We start from the raw sequence: 15,798 nt of genomic DNA, 5'->3' as shown, positions 1-15,798 counted from the left end.
ATAGGCTACTTACTTTAACAGCCCACACAATATGCAGCACATTGAAGTCCCACCCTCGTGCATCCCCGCAGGAAACCGAGGGATGTTTCGAATATAGTTTTAAAGCCAACATATAAAACGTATCTTAATAAACGACTTACTATTATTTTCAGAGTGAGTCTACTCAGACATGAGGCAAGGCTACTGACAGCTTGTCCAGTGTTTCGTGTCCAATTAACCTGGACTAGTTAGTGGGTATGTGGCCATACTTAAATGTAAGTATTATGCCTGTACTGCTTTGAAGGGAGCCTTTCGTGCAACGTAATGGATCATTTCTGCTGCATGATTTATACCTTAACACAGAATGTTTCCTCAGACAGAAACAAAAGCCACAAGCTCATCATTAACAACAACAGAGGCCATGTTCTTGGAATCATGATAAGAAAACCGAAGAATGGCTTTACATTCATACATATCAGGGCTATTTCTCCACATTTTGGGGGCAGTAGAAGCAGAACTGCAGACAATGTGTGCAGAGATATGAATCATATCTTATGGCTGAGGATGAGCATGTATACAGTATCCAGCCTTGGGAGACAGAAGCTGTGGCAGCTGGTTGGTTGGGCTCCCCAGGGCTCCCCAGGGCAGGGGCGAGGTGCTTCCCCTGTGTGTGCTCAGTGCTCCACGCCAAATTCCTCTCTCATTATCTACATTGTCTCCAACACAGACTGGGAGCACAAAGGAGCATTTCAAACCGCTCCCTGACGCTGGGAGAAGAGCAGCCCATGTTTCTCATTCTTCTTCCTGACAAGCAAACATGGACTGTCTCTCCACAGGGTTGGGCTGCGCAAGGCAAGAGGCAGATTTCCCCCTCCCTGTTTTTCGGAGAGGGAAACTCAAGCCATATGGAAGTCTTACTTTCCCCATGGTGTGCCGCTGCTCCTCTGACTGTCACTCAGGCTTGTTTACACAGATGTACACGTACCTTGTTCGTGAAAGTGAGGAGGCGGATCTCCTCCCTAGATGACCCCTGGGGAGGCATAGGCCAATTGGACAAGAACCCAGTGGAGCTGACATCATCATTTGAAATGATATATCTTTAATGGAGCCTGGAGACAGAAACTTTTATTTGGATGCGGGCCATCTGCGTTCACTGACTGGGCTACTTGCTTGGCCCTAATGGGAAACAGAGCCCCTGCAGTCAGGCTCTTCTCTAAATATTTTCTTTTGTGGCAGAGCAGAAGATCCTCACATCGACAAACAGTGATTTGATATGACAAAAGAACAGACAATAACAGCACAGTTTCGCACCTAAACAGTTGCAAGTCATATAAACGGTTTTATGGTGTGTTTATTGTTACGGCACACATACACAGTCTCTAGTGATCATCCAGCAGCTGTGTAACTGTAGACCAATTAACATTTTGTGAATGTTATAAACTTTTCATGACAGCAACCTTTTCTGATGACATCATGAAAATCCTTGTGAGCTTCAGCTGGTTCACATTCACTGTTTACAGCAGTGTTAGGGTAAGCCCGGCTCAAACAGTGCTAACAGTTACATTCAAAAGAAAGGAAAGAAAGACTCATTAGAACAAAATGAAGCACCAAAGTCAATGGTATTGAACCAATGCAAACAGGCTTTGTCTGTAGCCTGCGTGCTCATGTTGTCCCAGTCACTACTCTGTCAGCATTGGCTCGTGTTAGCGCTCACAGCTCTCCATTATTGCCTTGTGACAGAGATGAATGGGCCGTGGCTGCAAGGCAATCACAGTCCTCGCTAAATATTTACATGCAGCGCTTGAAAAGGCCAAGGCACTACTGCAGCAGGAGGACAGAATTTCATTATTACCTCATGACTAACTTCTCTGACATTTCTGCTCAGTCTTTGCTTATTTCCTTTGTGCTGTTTTAGTCGACTTTACAATTAAATGAAGTTAAATGCGTGTGTTAATTCTATGAGCATTCCCTTACAATGACAATGTTTTCAGTTATATATCTGGCATATTTACATGATGGACCCAAGTGGTCTTGTTAATGAACGTGCATTGCCCCTTCTTAAATTAAAAGCATAAACATAAATGTATGTACATGCTTACAATATATACAGTATATACAGTGCCCTCCAAAAGTATTGGAACAGTGAGGCCAATTCCTTTATTTTTGCTGTAGACTGAAAACATTTGGGCTTGACATCAAACGATGAATGTGAAACCAGAGATCAACGTTTCAGCTTTTATTTCCAGGTATTTACATCAGGATCTGATGCACAAATTAGAAAATATCACCTTTTTGTTCGAACCCACCCATTTGTCACGTGAGCAAAAGTATTGGAACATATGACTGACAGGTGTGTTTTGTTGCCCAGGTGTGTCCTATTACATACATTATTCAATCAATAAATACCACTGAATGTCTACACTCAGGTTCAGATTGGGTAAGATAGGTTTTGTCTATGCAGACTGTATTCAGAGGTGAAAACAACATGAAAACCGGAGCGCTGTCTTTGGGTGAAAAACAAGCAATTGTGAGTCTTAGAGAAGATGGAAAATCAATCAGAGCCATTGCAGAAACATTGGCCATAGCCAGTACAACCATTTGGAATGTCCTGAAGAAGAAGAAAACTACTGGTGTACTAAGTAACAGACGTCGAACAGGTAGACCAAGGAAAACATCAGCAGTTGATGACAGAAACATTGTGAGAGCTGTAAAGAAAGACCCTAAAACAACTGTTAGTGAGATCAGCAACAACCTCCAGATGGCAGGAGTGAAGGTATCACTATCTACTGTTCGCAGAAGACTTCATGAACAAAAGTACAAGGGCTACACCAGAAGATGCAAACCACTCATTAGCAAGAAGAATAGGAAGGCCAGGCTGGAATTTGCCAAAAAGTACAGAGATGAACCTCAAAAATTCTGGGACAAAGTTTTATGGACTGATGAGACAAAGATTAACTTTTACCAAAGTGATGGAAAGGCTAAAGTTTGGAGAAAGAAAGGAACTGCTCATGATCCCAAACACACAAGCTCATCTGTGAAACACGGTGGAGGTAATGTCATGGCTTGGGCTTGCATGGCTTCTTCTAGGACGGGCTCATTAATCTTCATTGAGGATGTAACACATGATGGCAGCAGCAAAATGAACTCGGAAGTCTACAGAAACATTTTGTCTGCCAATTTAAGGAAAGATGCAACCAAACTGATTGGCAGAGCCTTCATCATGCAGCAAGATAACGACCCAAAACACACTGCCAAAACAACAAAGGAGTTCATCAGGGGCAAGAAATGGAAGGTATTAGACTGGCCAAGTCAATCTCCAGACTTAAACCCTATAGAGCATGCATTTTACCTGCTTAAGAGGAGACTGAAGGGAGGAACCCCACAAAACAAACAACAACTGAAAGAGGCTGCAGTGAAAGCCTGGGAAAGCATCAAAAAGGAAGAATGCAAAAGTTTGGTGACGTCAATGGGTCACAGACTTGCTGCAGTTATTGAAAGCAAAGGATTTGCAACTAAATATTAAGTCTTATTCACTTAAATATGTTTTAAGTATATCTGTTCCAATACTTTTGCTCACATGACAAATGGGTGGATTCAAACAAAATGTGATATTTTCTTAGTTGTGCATCAGATCCTGATGTAAATACCTGGAAATAAAAGCTGAAACGTTGATCTCTGGTCTCACGTTCATTATTTGATGTCAAGCCCAAATGTTTTCAGTCTACAGCAAAAATAAAGGAATTCGCCTCACTGTTCCAATACTTTTGGAGGGCACTGTATGCATATAGTCTGTAAAGTATACAGAATATGAAAACATTGCCATTGTGTCATTGACAGATACACACACATAATGTATATACTACAGTATATAGTGTGAAACTGAATAGTGGGAAGCAATAGTATCTTGTGTTATGTATTGAAGAGAATATTAAGGACTTCTCTCAGTGATCTAGGAGGAGGAAGTGCCAGGAGGAAACAACGTAACCAGATCTGTATATAAGGGAGAGGGCTCCGGTGTGAGGAGTCTGGACGTGTGGCCACAGTGCTCCCAGGGCAAAGCACAGTCACTGACCACCAGCCACTAGATCACTGCTATACCACTTCACTGAGGCTTTGGCCTGGAACGTGATGCTCTAAACGGAGGCCATGAGAAACCAAATCATTTCCTCTGAGGACACTTTGTTTTCTGGGCTGCCACTGCTGGAGACGTATTGCCCAATAGAGGGAATGAGTAGCGCTTCAGCTATCTCTGTTGCATGATAGGGCCAATCATTGCGCCACATCAATATGCTAATCAGTTCTGTTGGATCATCAGCCGTCTCTCACTTAGCTTTGATTGTTTGATCAATTTGCTGTTTTGAGAGAGAAATGCACATGTGCAAACAGCATAGCACAGCCATGGATGAGCTCACAGTTGATAAATTAACGTGGGCTATGAGAGTTGCTTTGCAACATTTGTCATCTATGTCTAGAGAGGGAGTCAGATGGCTGAGTGGTGAGGGAGTCGGGCTAGTAATCAGAAGGTTGCCGGATCGATTCCCTGCCGTGCCAAAATGACGTTGTGTCCTTGGGCTTCACCCTACTTACCTCGGACGGAATGTCCCTGTACTTACTGTAAGTCGCTCTGGACAAGAGCGTCTGCTAAATGACAAAATGTAAATGTAGACTTGTAATGCACCTGCGGACACTAGGCCTTCACTGCCCAATGATTCAGTTATTTTTTGGTTCTTTTTTGGGGGGTTTGTGCTGTCTCATTCCCACGAATATGTATGAAAATAGCTTGAAATCATTTAAACCCCCAGATCTCATGAATGTCTTTGATATACGGCACTTTGTTTTCCAAGGCTCACTACCGTCATCATTAGTGTCAACACAATGGCTCACTTCTCATCGTTAGCACAGACAAAGACTGCTTTTGACTCGTCAGCAATACATTTGCTTTGAATAAACAATTTTAGCGCAGCATACAAATTTTTGTTGTTCTTACACAGATGTGCTGAGGAGACAGGGAATCCATATTCCCTAGCTGTTGGGCTAAGCAGAAGAAAACTTGTCCTCATAAGTATTCCGGTCCCCAGCAGTAATCCGATTTACGTGAGCAGAGACCCAATGAGGAGATGAACTCCCATGAGAACGTTTCTCTTTCTGGGGTGGGGCGGCGGCGGGGGGGGGGGGGGGGGGGGGGGGGGTTCTCTGCCGTCCTTTACATGTCCTCTGAGTTATCACCAAGGAGTGATTCCTCACTGTGCTCTATTCTGCTCCACAGGCGAACAAAAAGATGGGGTTGAAAACACGCAAGTGTGTTCGAACACCCACACACACACGCACAAACGCAGTCTACAACTCTAGACACACGCACACACACACAAACACACGCACAAACACACACACACAAACAGTCTACACATGTTTTTCTCCATGGAGCCATGAGGCAATGTGGCACGAGGATGGAAAGGGACATCCGAAAAACGAGCAGAAGTCATTGAAACAAACTATCTATTGAAAAGCCTGGGCTTTTGAGACAATGGCATTTTGTCTTATGACATCTTTCTAAAAACAGCCCTCAGGGTGAATGCTATAAGGACTGTGACCCCTGGGCCTGTAAGGCTGTAGGGACAGTGGTGCCAGACCAGTATAACTTCCACCCATCCCTCAAGCATAATTGCTGCTTGTTCTCTATGGTGAGATAGGTCATCAGAGAGTCAACCAAGTGCTCTGCCAACGCACAGATTTCACGCCATGTTATCCGTCTGTCAAGGATTTTTTCCCCTATCTCTTTATCTCTGCTTTCTCTATTAAAAGTGCACGCTTGGCTCTTTCGAGAGATGTCTTCCTCATATCCACAGTGAGGATGTCAGGGCTGTTTCCCTGGGGAAAGTGCCGGCAGCCCTAGTTCCTGCCCTCCTCTCACTGCACTAGCCTGCACCAGAGGCTCCCACCCTCCGAACCTTTCATCTCAACGGGAATCTTATCAACCGCTGCACACTTTTCATCACAACTTTTCACAAGGGAGCTCTCTAATTGTTCCGCATTAAAAAGGGGAAGGATGAGAGGAAAATAAAGAAAGCCCACGTCCCTGACCACAGGAACCTCTAATCTGCCCAGCTCAATCCTGCCGTAGTTGTGGCAGTCTTCCAGAGTAGTGAGGCTAACGTTGGGCTCTTTGGTGACACCCACTCTGTCATCTGATGGTGGGATGTGCTGGTGGCCTGTCTCCCGACCTCCTACTTGTGTCATCCAGCGTATGCGTCCGCACGCCCTGGAACACCCCTCCAAACCAGTCACGCCGCTCCAAGCTCTTTAATTGGCTCCGACCACTGATTTGGCCAGCTCATCATCCCCACAGAATGTTCTGCCATGCCGCCACAGCAAAGGGAGGGAGGATGTGGCGGGCTGGCGCAGAGGGGCAGAGCCATGAAAACCATGACCTCAAACCCAGAAGGTCGCACATGGTGGAGTCCCAGCATGTTCTGAGAGGGCAGATAGCCTTCCACAGCTGGGCTTCATATTAAAACTAAAACTGACCCAGTGAAAACAACTGGGAAGCTACTGTGGGAATGAATTACATTTATATTCCATGGTCTAGCTTTAGTTTTTGTAGGTGTGAGACCTTGTTCAGTTATACATGTAGTTCCAGCTTAAGTTATATTTCCAACTGAAAGCATGAAAAACAACTTTTCTACTCATCTTACAGACCACTCCTCCCATATCCAATCTGCCCATGGCTATGTGGAGAGAAACATGGAGGAAGGGGGGGGGGGAGAACATTTGAACCCCCAGCTGTTAAAACAGATCACCTCTAGAAAGAGATGTGCTCCATAGCTGGAATAGGTCACAACACTGGGCAGATTACTGGAGGTCACAGTGCTGCACCTGCCAGTTAGCCAACCAGCCCTGTGTTTCACTGGCTAAAACACCCAGGCCATTCCTATCTTCACCTTATGATTTCACGCTTGTCTCAAGGGGAAAATATAGTAATGGAAATGTGTTACAGTACAGCTGCAATATTCCTCTCAACCTCTTTTATGTGCAGCTTTTATGCAAAAATAACTTTATTGCTTCAACACATGAGTAAATTGGTAATTTATTCACATTATTATACAACTGACACGATGCAATAAAAATTTCAGTCCCTACAGTTTTGAATTGAGAATCTTGAGGCAGAATGGCTGTCTTACACTCAGAGATTTTTATGACTGCTTTGCGCCATAATTACCAAGCACAGCACACTACTCTCCCATCATTAAAATGAAGTTAATGGGGGCGGTCCAAAATATAGTAATTTCTCACAAACGGACACAGTGCAGAACATACTATTAAAGACTGGACATTGAGTACAGGACAATTAAGCCTTATTTTTTATTCTGTTCCAGCTTTACACTTGGTGAACATTTGGCATGGATTGATGAAACCAAGGGATGGGTTCAGTTATTTGGGTAGGGTCAGTGGAAAAACAAGTTCTCTGTTCCTCTAGTTTGCAAAAGAAACAGTGCAGCCACCTGATGATGTATGTTCAATAGCTCTGTTCCTGTGTTTTCAGAACAGACTACCTCTGGTTAATGTTAACAAGACACAAATGATTTCTCATGTTCACACTCAGCCTCTTAGGGAGCCTCAGAGCCAGAGCAACGTGAATCTTGACCCCTTCTCTCCATACTCCATTCCCCAGGCCTGCTCACCTCTGCTCTGCTGTGTTCGGTCCACTCTGGCCAGACGTGTGTTTTCTCTCTCTCTCCTCATTTTCCTGGCCTTATTGAGTCATGATTGCATGCCGGAGCCCAGTGACAGACGCTGTCAGTTGGCTGTCAGGTGTTCAGGGAGGCTCCAGCTGAATCAACACACTGCACCGAGGGAAGTCCAGACACACAGACATAGACACAGACACACACACACGCACACAGTCCCTCACTACAAATCCTCGGTACAAATCCATACACACGAGCCAAAAGCCGTCACACTGGCCAAATGAAATCAGGGACCCATTTCAGCTCCAGGCTAGTTTAAGGAGAGCCGCCACAACAAAGCTGTGGTGTCTGTGGAGGCCGAGAAGATGAGACGTGTCAACCGGAGGGATGTAGAGAGCGTGGAGGAGAGAAAAGAACAGAGCTGTCAGAGATGGAATGGCTGAACAACAGAACATGGAGGAACTGAGGGAGGAAGGGAAGGAAATATTTACAACTCCTCATGCGCATCATCGGAGACTTTATGACCCAAAACTGACTGAGGTTTTTTGATTGACTTCAGCTTGCCTGAAGGGGAGATGGGGGGGGGGGTTTCCTGCCCTGGGACAGCCCTCTCGCCAGCCCCTGCATGCAAACTAACTGCCCCCCATACATCTCTATGACGCACTGCAGGAGTTAAAAATACTGCCGTTTTCCTGTTCTTTTTTCTTCTCATTCCGTTCCCTTCCCTTTCCACCCCCTCCTCTTGTTCACGATGTTGGCAGCCTGCCAAGCAAAACGCTGACCCCGATTCCATGGCGTCGGTTGCAGACCTCATGTGTTCCTCTAGGCCTTCTCGCTGGTCACAGGCCGTGCCGGTTCTGAGACTTTGATTGGCTGCCAGGCAATGACAGGTATCTCAGGGGCTCAGGGGATTGGGTTATGCACTGGGGGAAAGGTTTCAGCATTAGCCAGCTGCGTGCATGACCGATGCATGGAACGTGACTGTGCATGACACACTGAGTAACTACTCAGTAAGTAACTACTGACTGTTCCCAAGTCTCCATGAAGATTATCCTACAGGATTCAAAAGGCTTGATATGTTGTAATGGTGGAGGTCAAGATGTTCTCAGAACCCTTTCAGAGGTTGAGTGGAAAATGAATTCAGCATCAAAGATTCAGCATACTGCAGGGTCAGGATGTGCCGGAAGCTCATTCCCTTGAATCAAAAAAAATATTAGACATCTACAGGAGTTCATTCTGCAGAGGGACTGTATATATCTACAGTATGTCAAGAACTAAATTGATCTTAATGACCTTAGAATCATCTTCTTTATGCTTGAGTGTGAACTTTCTCTACCTTTTAATTTGCAGGTACTCGGTTAGCATGGCCGCCGAGTTGCCAGCGGGCTGGAGCCTAAAATGCCAAGCAACCAATCAGAGAGCAGGGGCTGCCAGTCCAGCCATTCGGCACTGTGACATCACATCCTGTCATTGTGTAGAGCGTTAGCAGAGCAGACTGGTGACTTCCCAATCAGGCCGTCTGAGCCTCCAGGCTCGTAAGAAAAAACAACAGACGTACAATCAGAGGAAAACAACAGATTAGTGGAATAGTACATTTTAAAGGAAGATAAGAAATCGTACCATAATACCTAAATGATTACAAACAAGAATTTTTCATGTAGGATTCCCTATCTAAAATGATCGGCTGTTTTGTCCAATATGCCTCCTTGACACTGTTTCATGGATCCATCTCTGGTACCATATCTGTTAAAGCGTTAAAAAAGGCTTCTCTAATATTTGGGCTCCTTTGAATGAGCTCGCTTGAAAAGATGCTCATGCATATCCATGAGGACCTGGAGCGCTGGATGACTTTATTTCTCAGAGAGGACCAAGGAAGAAGCAGCTGGGTCCTTCATCTGCATCCTGCCTGCAACACCGACACCCTGTCCTTACACATCCTGACATAGCACCCTGGACCCAAACTGGCTGTCTACATCACACAACACAGGTGACTGATCAACATAGTAAACATGAAAAAGAAGACCTACCAAAGTGCATGGCTTGTCAGTCAGTGCTCATACGACATTGGCTACAGGTAGTGCTGACATGATGATGTTGTGATTTTGGGCTGAACTTGTCCTGGGACCTGTCCCCATGAACTGTTCCTCCTACACGATGGCAGCTCCATTCGTTCACAGTTCTGCTTGTGCTTTTAGAGCCCTGTCAGTATCCTGTCGTCTAGACTGCTATGGGTACTCCTCCCCACCTGCCTCTCTCTCTCTCTCCCTCTCTCTCTCTCTCTCTCTCTCTCTCTCTCTCTCTCTCCCTCCCCCTTTTTCTGTCTACTTTCAGTCCAGTAATTTTTTATTTGATTTCAGTCCCTTCGTTCCTTCTCCATTCTCAGGATTACAGCACTAGACCGGATGTTCTTTCTCTCTTATCTTTAAATCTCTCTAGTTATATTTGGCCTTCCATCTCAAGTCCGTAGTGACCGAGAAGCTGTTGAGAGAACCAGCAGTGTGAGATAATGGTCATGTACTTCTGCCCTTGTTTGCCATTTCTCTCAGTCCAGAGACTTAGATAAGAACTTGTAAGCAACATGTCGTGAGTAACTTGTGAAACCAGTCAGTAATGAGAGAGAGTCTTGAGGAGTATGGATCCAAGTCCACGTCAGGACAATGACAAATACAGAAACTACAAGGCACTACAACTGTAGAGTAACAATTGAGCCACCATTTTGTGACCCTGTCTAACGCCATGAAAAAGGAAATCCCATTTTACCTTGTGCTGTGTTGGAGGTTTTACGGTCGTTAGGCTGCAAGTGAGTTATTGTTAAGAATGGGAATGCTTTTGGAGAGGTTGTTTTCCGGGATTTCTATTGATCAATAAATGCACTTTTGGGAAGGAAGTGTCCCTAGGGAGAGGCCTGTCTCATCTGAATGTGTTCCCAATCGTGTTGACAGACTGGAAACCTGAAGCTCAGTCTGTCACATGTTCCTCTCTCTCTCTCTCTGCTCACACAATCATGTGTGTGTGTCGATGTAGGTGTGTGTGAGAAGGAGAGAGAGCACCATAGAGAAAGAGATGAAGGACAAATCTGACAGCATGGATGTGTGAAGGTGTTTGAAAAGTGACTGTTTGCCTATCGCTGTCTTTTTTTTCAAATTGCGACTGTGTCAGTTGTGTGAAATTGCATGTGGCTGTCTGTGTGTGTGTTCATATCAGGTAGCTCTCAATTACAACAAAGGGCTGCTTTTCCAGATGGCGGATCTGGACAGCATGCACATCATACATCAGGACTGAGTGAGGGGAGCCCAGTCCAGTGAGGCTCACAGAGTAGTCACAGCACACAAGGCCCACTGCACCCAGGGAATGAAGGGAAGTCTCTGAACGGAACGGCTCCATACTGAGCTGTTCTGTCCTGGGGACGGTAGTGACGAGCTCTCTGCCGTAATGCAGTCAATCTCATTTCACCTCCCGTCCTTTTCGAATATTGTGATTCCTGGAGCTAAGAGCATAGTGAGAGTCACGCGCTCCACCATTATCTTCCATGCTTAGTGCACGTTATCACTTAAATGATGCATTGCTTAATGGATTGCATGACGTGATATACAGTATGCATATCATACACATACTTCATGGGAGGCTCTACATTAGATAAAGGACATGGAATCAAGAGGACGGAGTTGTGAACATGCATAGTTCACAGCTCTACCGCTATTAGATGAGGCTTCAGGTCAAACAAGGCCCAATCGTAATCTGATCATCCATGCCATTAAATCCAGCAAGCATCGTGTCAGATAAACAAGAAGCTCTGGCAGGAAAACCACATGGAGGAAAGGAAAGGGCTGATCATCAGCGCTACCTAACGATGTGTTGTGTTGGATAAGTATGGAGGATGAAAGTCGGTGATTTGGGCCGAGCGGACCCCGAGGGCAGCCTTTCACCAGCTGTCTGGTGCCCACTGGCACGTGACGCCTTATTAGCATCTCTTCATGGTGCCCTCCGCTCCCCCTCACTGAGTCAGGTAGGCACTGACCCCAATCCCAAACTACTGCTGTCCACTCTGTTTTGTGAGGGACTTGTGGCTCTACCTAGGAGTCGGGCAGAAAAAAACGAAAACACTTTTCCTTTTTTTTGTTGCCTCCAACACAGACCGTGAATGCGATATGAAAAGCAGGTGGCCTTGTCCCTGAAAACACACATGAAAAAAGCTGATATGACATTTATGCATTCAATCGCATGACTGTTGGAAAAAGAAAATAGGAGTGGAGAGAATTCTCTGGCTGATCAAACTGAACTAAACATTTCTCGTTTTTGCTAACCAGAAAGTCTGAATAAAGAATAAAACAATTACATTTGCCAATACTAAACTGCGAGCAGAAATGTCATATATGGTCGATGACAAACATATTACTGTGATTATAGAGGGCTGTCTGGTCCAAAAATACCAGCACATGCTGATCAAAGAATGTGCAGTGTATATGCGTGTGCATGTGTGTGTTTTCTAATGAGGAGGTTAGTCTTGTTTTTTTAAGGGATCTTATTTAAACGTAATCAAACTAGGGGCCACATGATGCTAGAGGATCAGACAGAAACATTCTGTAGAGTAAACATGTCACTTTACCACAGAGCATCTTTGCATGTAAACCTTTTCACCCTGTCTCTTTAGATTCATGGAAACACATCAATCTTTCTCTTCAAGAGGGCAGAAATAGACTTCAGTGCATCTATGGTCCATGGGAGCCTCTTAGTGTGTGTGTGTGTGTGTGTGTGTGTGTGTGTGTGTGTCTGTGTGGATGAGTGTGTGTGTGTATGTGTGTGTGTGTGTGTGTGTGTGACTATGTGTGGGTGTGTGTGTGCGTGTCTATGGGTGTGTGTGTGTCTGTGGGTGTGTGTGTATGGGTGTGTGTGTGTCTGTGGGTGTGTGTGCGTGTCAGTCAGTCTGAGTTGCATGGACAGACACCCACAGGGGCCTCAGTAAAAGACCTTTTTTGCGAGCGCATATATTTGAGAACAAAAACATAATCATTTGATATTTTACCTCTGTACTGTGTGCTTCTGTAGGAAGGTATTTCCTTCCCCTCTCCATATTGAATTCAAAGAGACAGAATGGGACTGCACCCTGACTTGACCCACTACCTTGATCTTCCACCACAATCCCTTTCCTATTCACTCTCTGCACAGAGCAATCTTAGTTAAATTAGCAACTCACCTCTCCTCTCTCTCCTTCTCATTCAGGTCAGATAGTTGCTATCACATCCCCCAACCAGACTCATTGATCATAGGAGAAGTGGAAACAACGTCTGGGATGAAAAAGAACCTTTCACTCTCGGAACTCCCTGGCAGAACGTTTGTCAGGGTCAATGTCACCGTGCGTCGTCCGAAGAGGAGGGGGATGGAAAAGGTGTTGAAGAGGGAATTTGCTGAGGGAAGGGCTGAAATACACAGCACAGCCAGCTGCGCTTTTGAGATCCGAAGCAAGGGTTTCCAGTGCTGGGAGAGTTCTCAATTTAATTACATTTTGAGAAGGGTGATGTAAGGTGATTTGACAATCTACAATGGGATGAATCAGTGATTTATAAAGTGAAGTGTTCTCCACTAGAAGACAAAGACAAAAGGATATTGGTGCGGTATAGAACAGCATGTTGACAATTATTAGAGTTAATCTGTGTGCACTTCCTTCATGGGCTGAACGTGTATGAACAGTTGAGAGAGTCTAGACCCCACCACTGGGCCTCCCAGTCGGTGCTAAACTGTGCTGTTCTGCTGGCATCACTAGATCTTGAGAGGAAGGATCCCAGAGGGGAAGGTAGAGAGCGAGATCAAGAGATCTAGGTGAGAGAAATAGAATCTGTGAGCTTTTGTCAATAGCGTATAGTCTGTGACAACATATGACAATGATATATAATAATTACTTTTATATATTTATATATATATATATAATTTGCACTAAAGTGTCCCCAACATGCAACACTTGTTCTCTTATATAATAATAGTTAAATACATAGTAAACACAGACAGCATTTCCCACTGCCAGGCACAGTCTTGAGCATGCCTCCTCCACCCACTCCCCTCACACAAGCACAATACACATACTCACTTCTAGCTGCCTCCTGAGGAATCCCTTCTTTCACACCTTTGCTAATGATTTAGAAGTGTGTGTGTGGGTGTGTGTGTGTGTGTGGGTGTGGGCACGATATACTCTCGCTGCCGGGGAGAGGTAGCTGCTCTGTATTCCCTGCCCCCCACTGTGATGCGGAGGCTCCAGTCTGAGCTATGACTCATCATGGGCATTCAGTAAGCTCTCTGAGGTCAGACTGAGAAGAATCCAGCCAGACAGAGACCTGGGCAAAACAAAGCCAGACACAAGCTTGCACACGGTGAACCAACCCCGAGTGCACAGCTACACACGTTTAGCTTCACTCATGTTCATTCAATTTTACCAGTTCCATTCAATACATTGTCAGGTATACTGTGTCACAAAGCATTCAGTCCGTTCAAACGGTACACAGGAGGCTTCCTTTTCGAAGTGAGTCAGCAGAAAGACGGCAGCATAGTAGCTTTATCACGGCGTCACCAACAATCAGTTACGTACACAAACCTGGCTCCTGCTTCCCATTTGAGTCCAATTACATGGCTGTTAGAGGGCAGGGAGTGACACAGATTGAAGTGGGAGATTAGGGATCACTCCAGCGACCCCACCACTAGGCTTCTCAGCCGGAGCTTAACTCTACTGTTCCATTGGCATTGCAGGAGCACAAAGATGTAGAATCAACAAGGTCATGGTAGAGAGAGACAGATTTAGGTGAGAGAGAAATATACACCATGAGGTTTTGTCAGTACTGTAACCCTACTAAAAGTCATGTTAATCAGTTATGGGGTATTGACAATGTTGAATTGTTGGCTCAAATTTTGCTTCACGTCTATGTCATTCAAGATAGTAAATAGCTATTCGATGAAAATATTTCCTGCGATGACAATGCACAAATAAGAAGAGGACCTACTTAATTTTTTACGAATTTAACCTTATTTAATTTCAGTTTTCAGCAAGTTGTCCTCCATGTCTTCCGTTGGCAGTGCTTGTGCAGTGCCCCTCTCCCAACATCCTCACAGAGGGGACACGGGATTAAGGCTCAACAAGAATTACACATACACAAGTTTTAGACACATAAGCTGCTTAGAAACAATAAAAGGGATTGTCAATAAATTCTGATACTGGGTTATTTTTTTTCAATGTATACATGTGTCAACTAAGCTCATTATTCTTTACTGCAAAGAAAGGCAAGACTGCAGTGGGCATGTCTGTTAAAATCTGATATCACAGCACCACCCTGTGGCCCAGTCATGCATACCTTTGTTGCTAGTGGATGCTTGACTGGGTCTGGAGGACATGTTATCGTATTACAAGGTTAATTGGTTTACTGATGTGATTTCTCAGTGTGACTGCTTACAGAATTAGTTTTCTATGGATATGTCACACCTCTTAATCTCCAATACTCAAAGCAACAGTGTGACTGTCATGTACACCTGTTTCACATGCAATAGCATTGGAGTTACATTTGCTGTATTTCATTCAATGTTGTATAGGTGCACATTCAATATCCTTTTTTTTCATATGGGAGTCACTTTGCGCAGTCATCTTCATGAACATAAATGCAAGCATACATCTGTACCGCAAGATCAATTCATGATTGCTTTTGAATGGTTTGGTTCCACTAGTGTGTCAATACCCACAGCGGCTTCAGTGACATTTAGTGGCTCGGTTAGATTATAATTACTCCTGGCCTATCCTGGGCTGCGCACAGTTCCTCATGGGTGTTTGAGTCCATTTGATAAGACCAGTATTGATACTCCATGGACTGTGAGAAAGATAATTGCACATATTATCTCAGATCCCTGGCTCTGGGCTGCTGTGAAAGCGCTGCCTTCTCTCCAGTGAGCCAGTGTGCCCTTGAATCTGACTCTATCAGCCATTATGTAGACAGAGGGGAAAACAAGCCCTTCCAAACAAGCTGCAACTCATGTTCTATGTTTAGCTGTCTCCTGGTGTTATGAGCAATATCATGTCTGACGGCCTGGATATTTGTTTTGTAAACTTCATGGAAAAAGACAAATACTAGGGACATGGAATTAGAAGTTTCAATACAATACA

This window comes from Hypomesus transpacificus, chromosome 11 (assembly GCF_021917145.1).
Source record: "Hypomesus transpacificus isolate Combined female chromosome 11, fHypTra1, whole genome shotgun sequence".
NCBI classification, from domain to species: Eukaryota; Metazoa; Chordata; class Actinopteri; order Osmeriformes; family Osmeridae; genus Hypomesus; species Hypomesus transpacificus.
The sequence above is the reverse complement of the archived record's forward strand: the minus strand, read 5'-3'. Positions refer to the sequence as shown.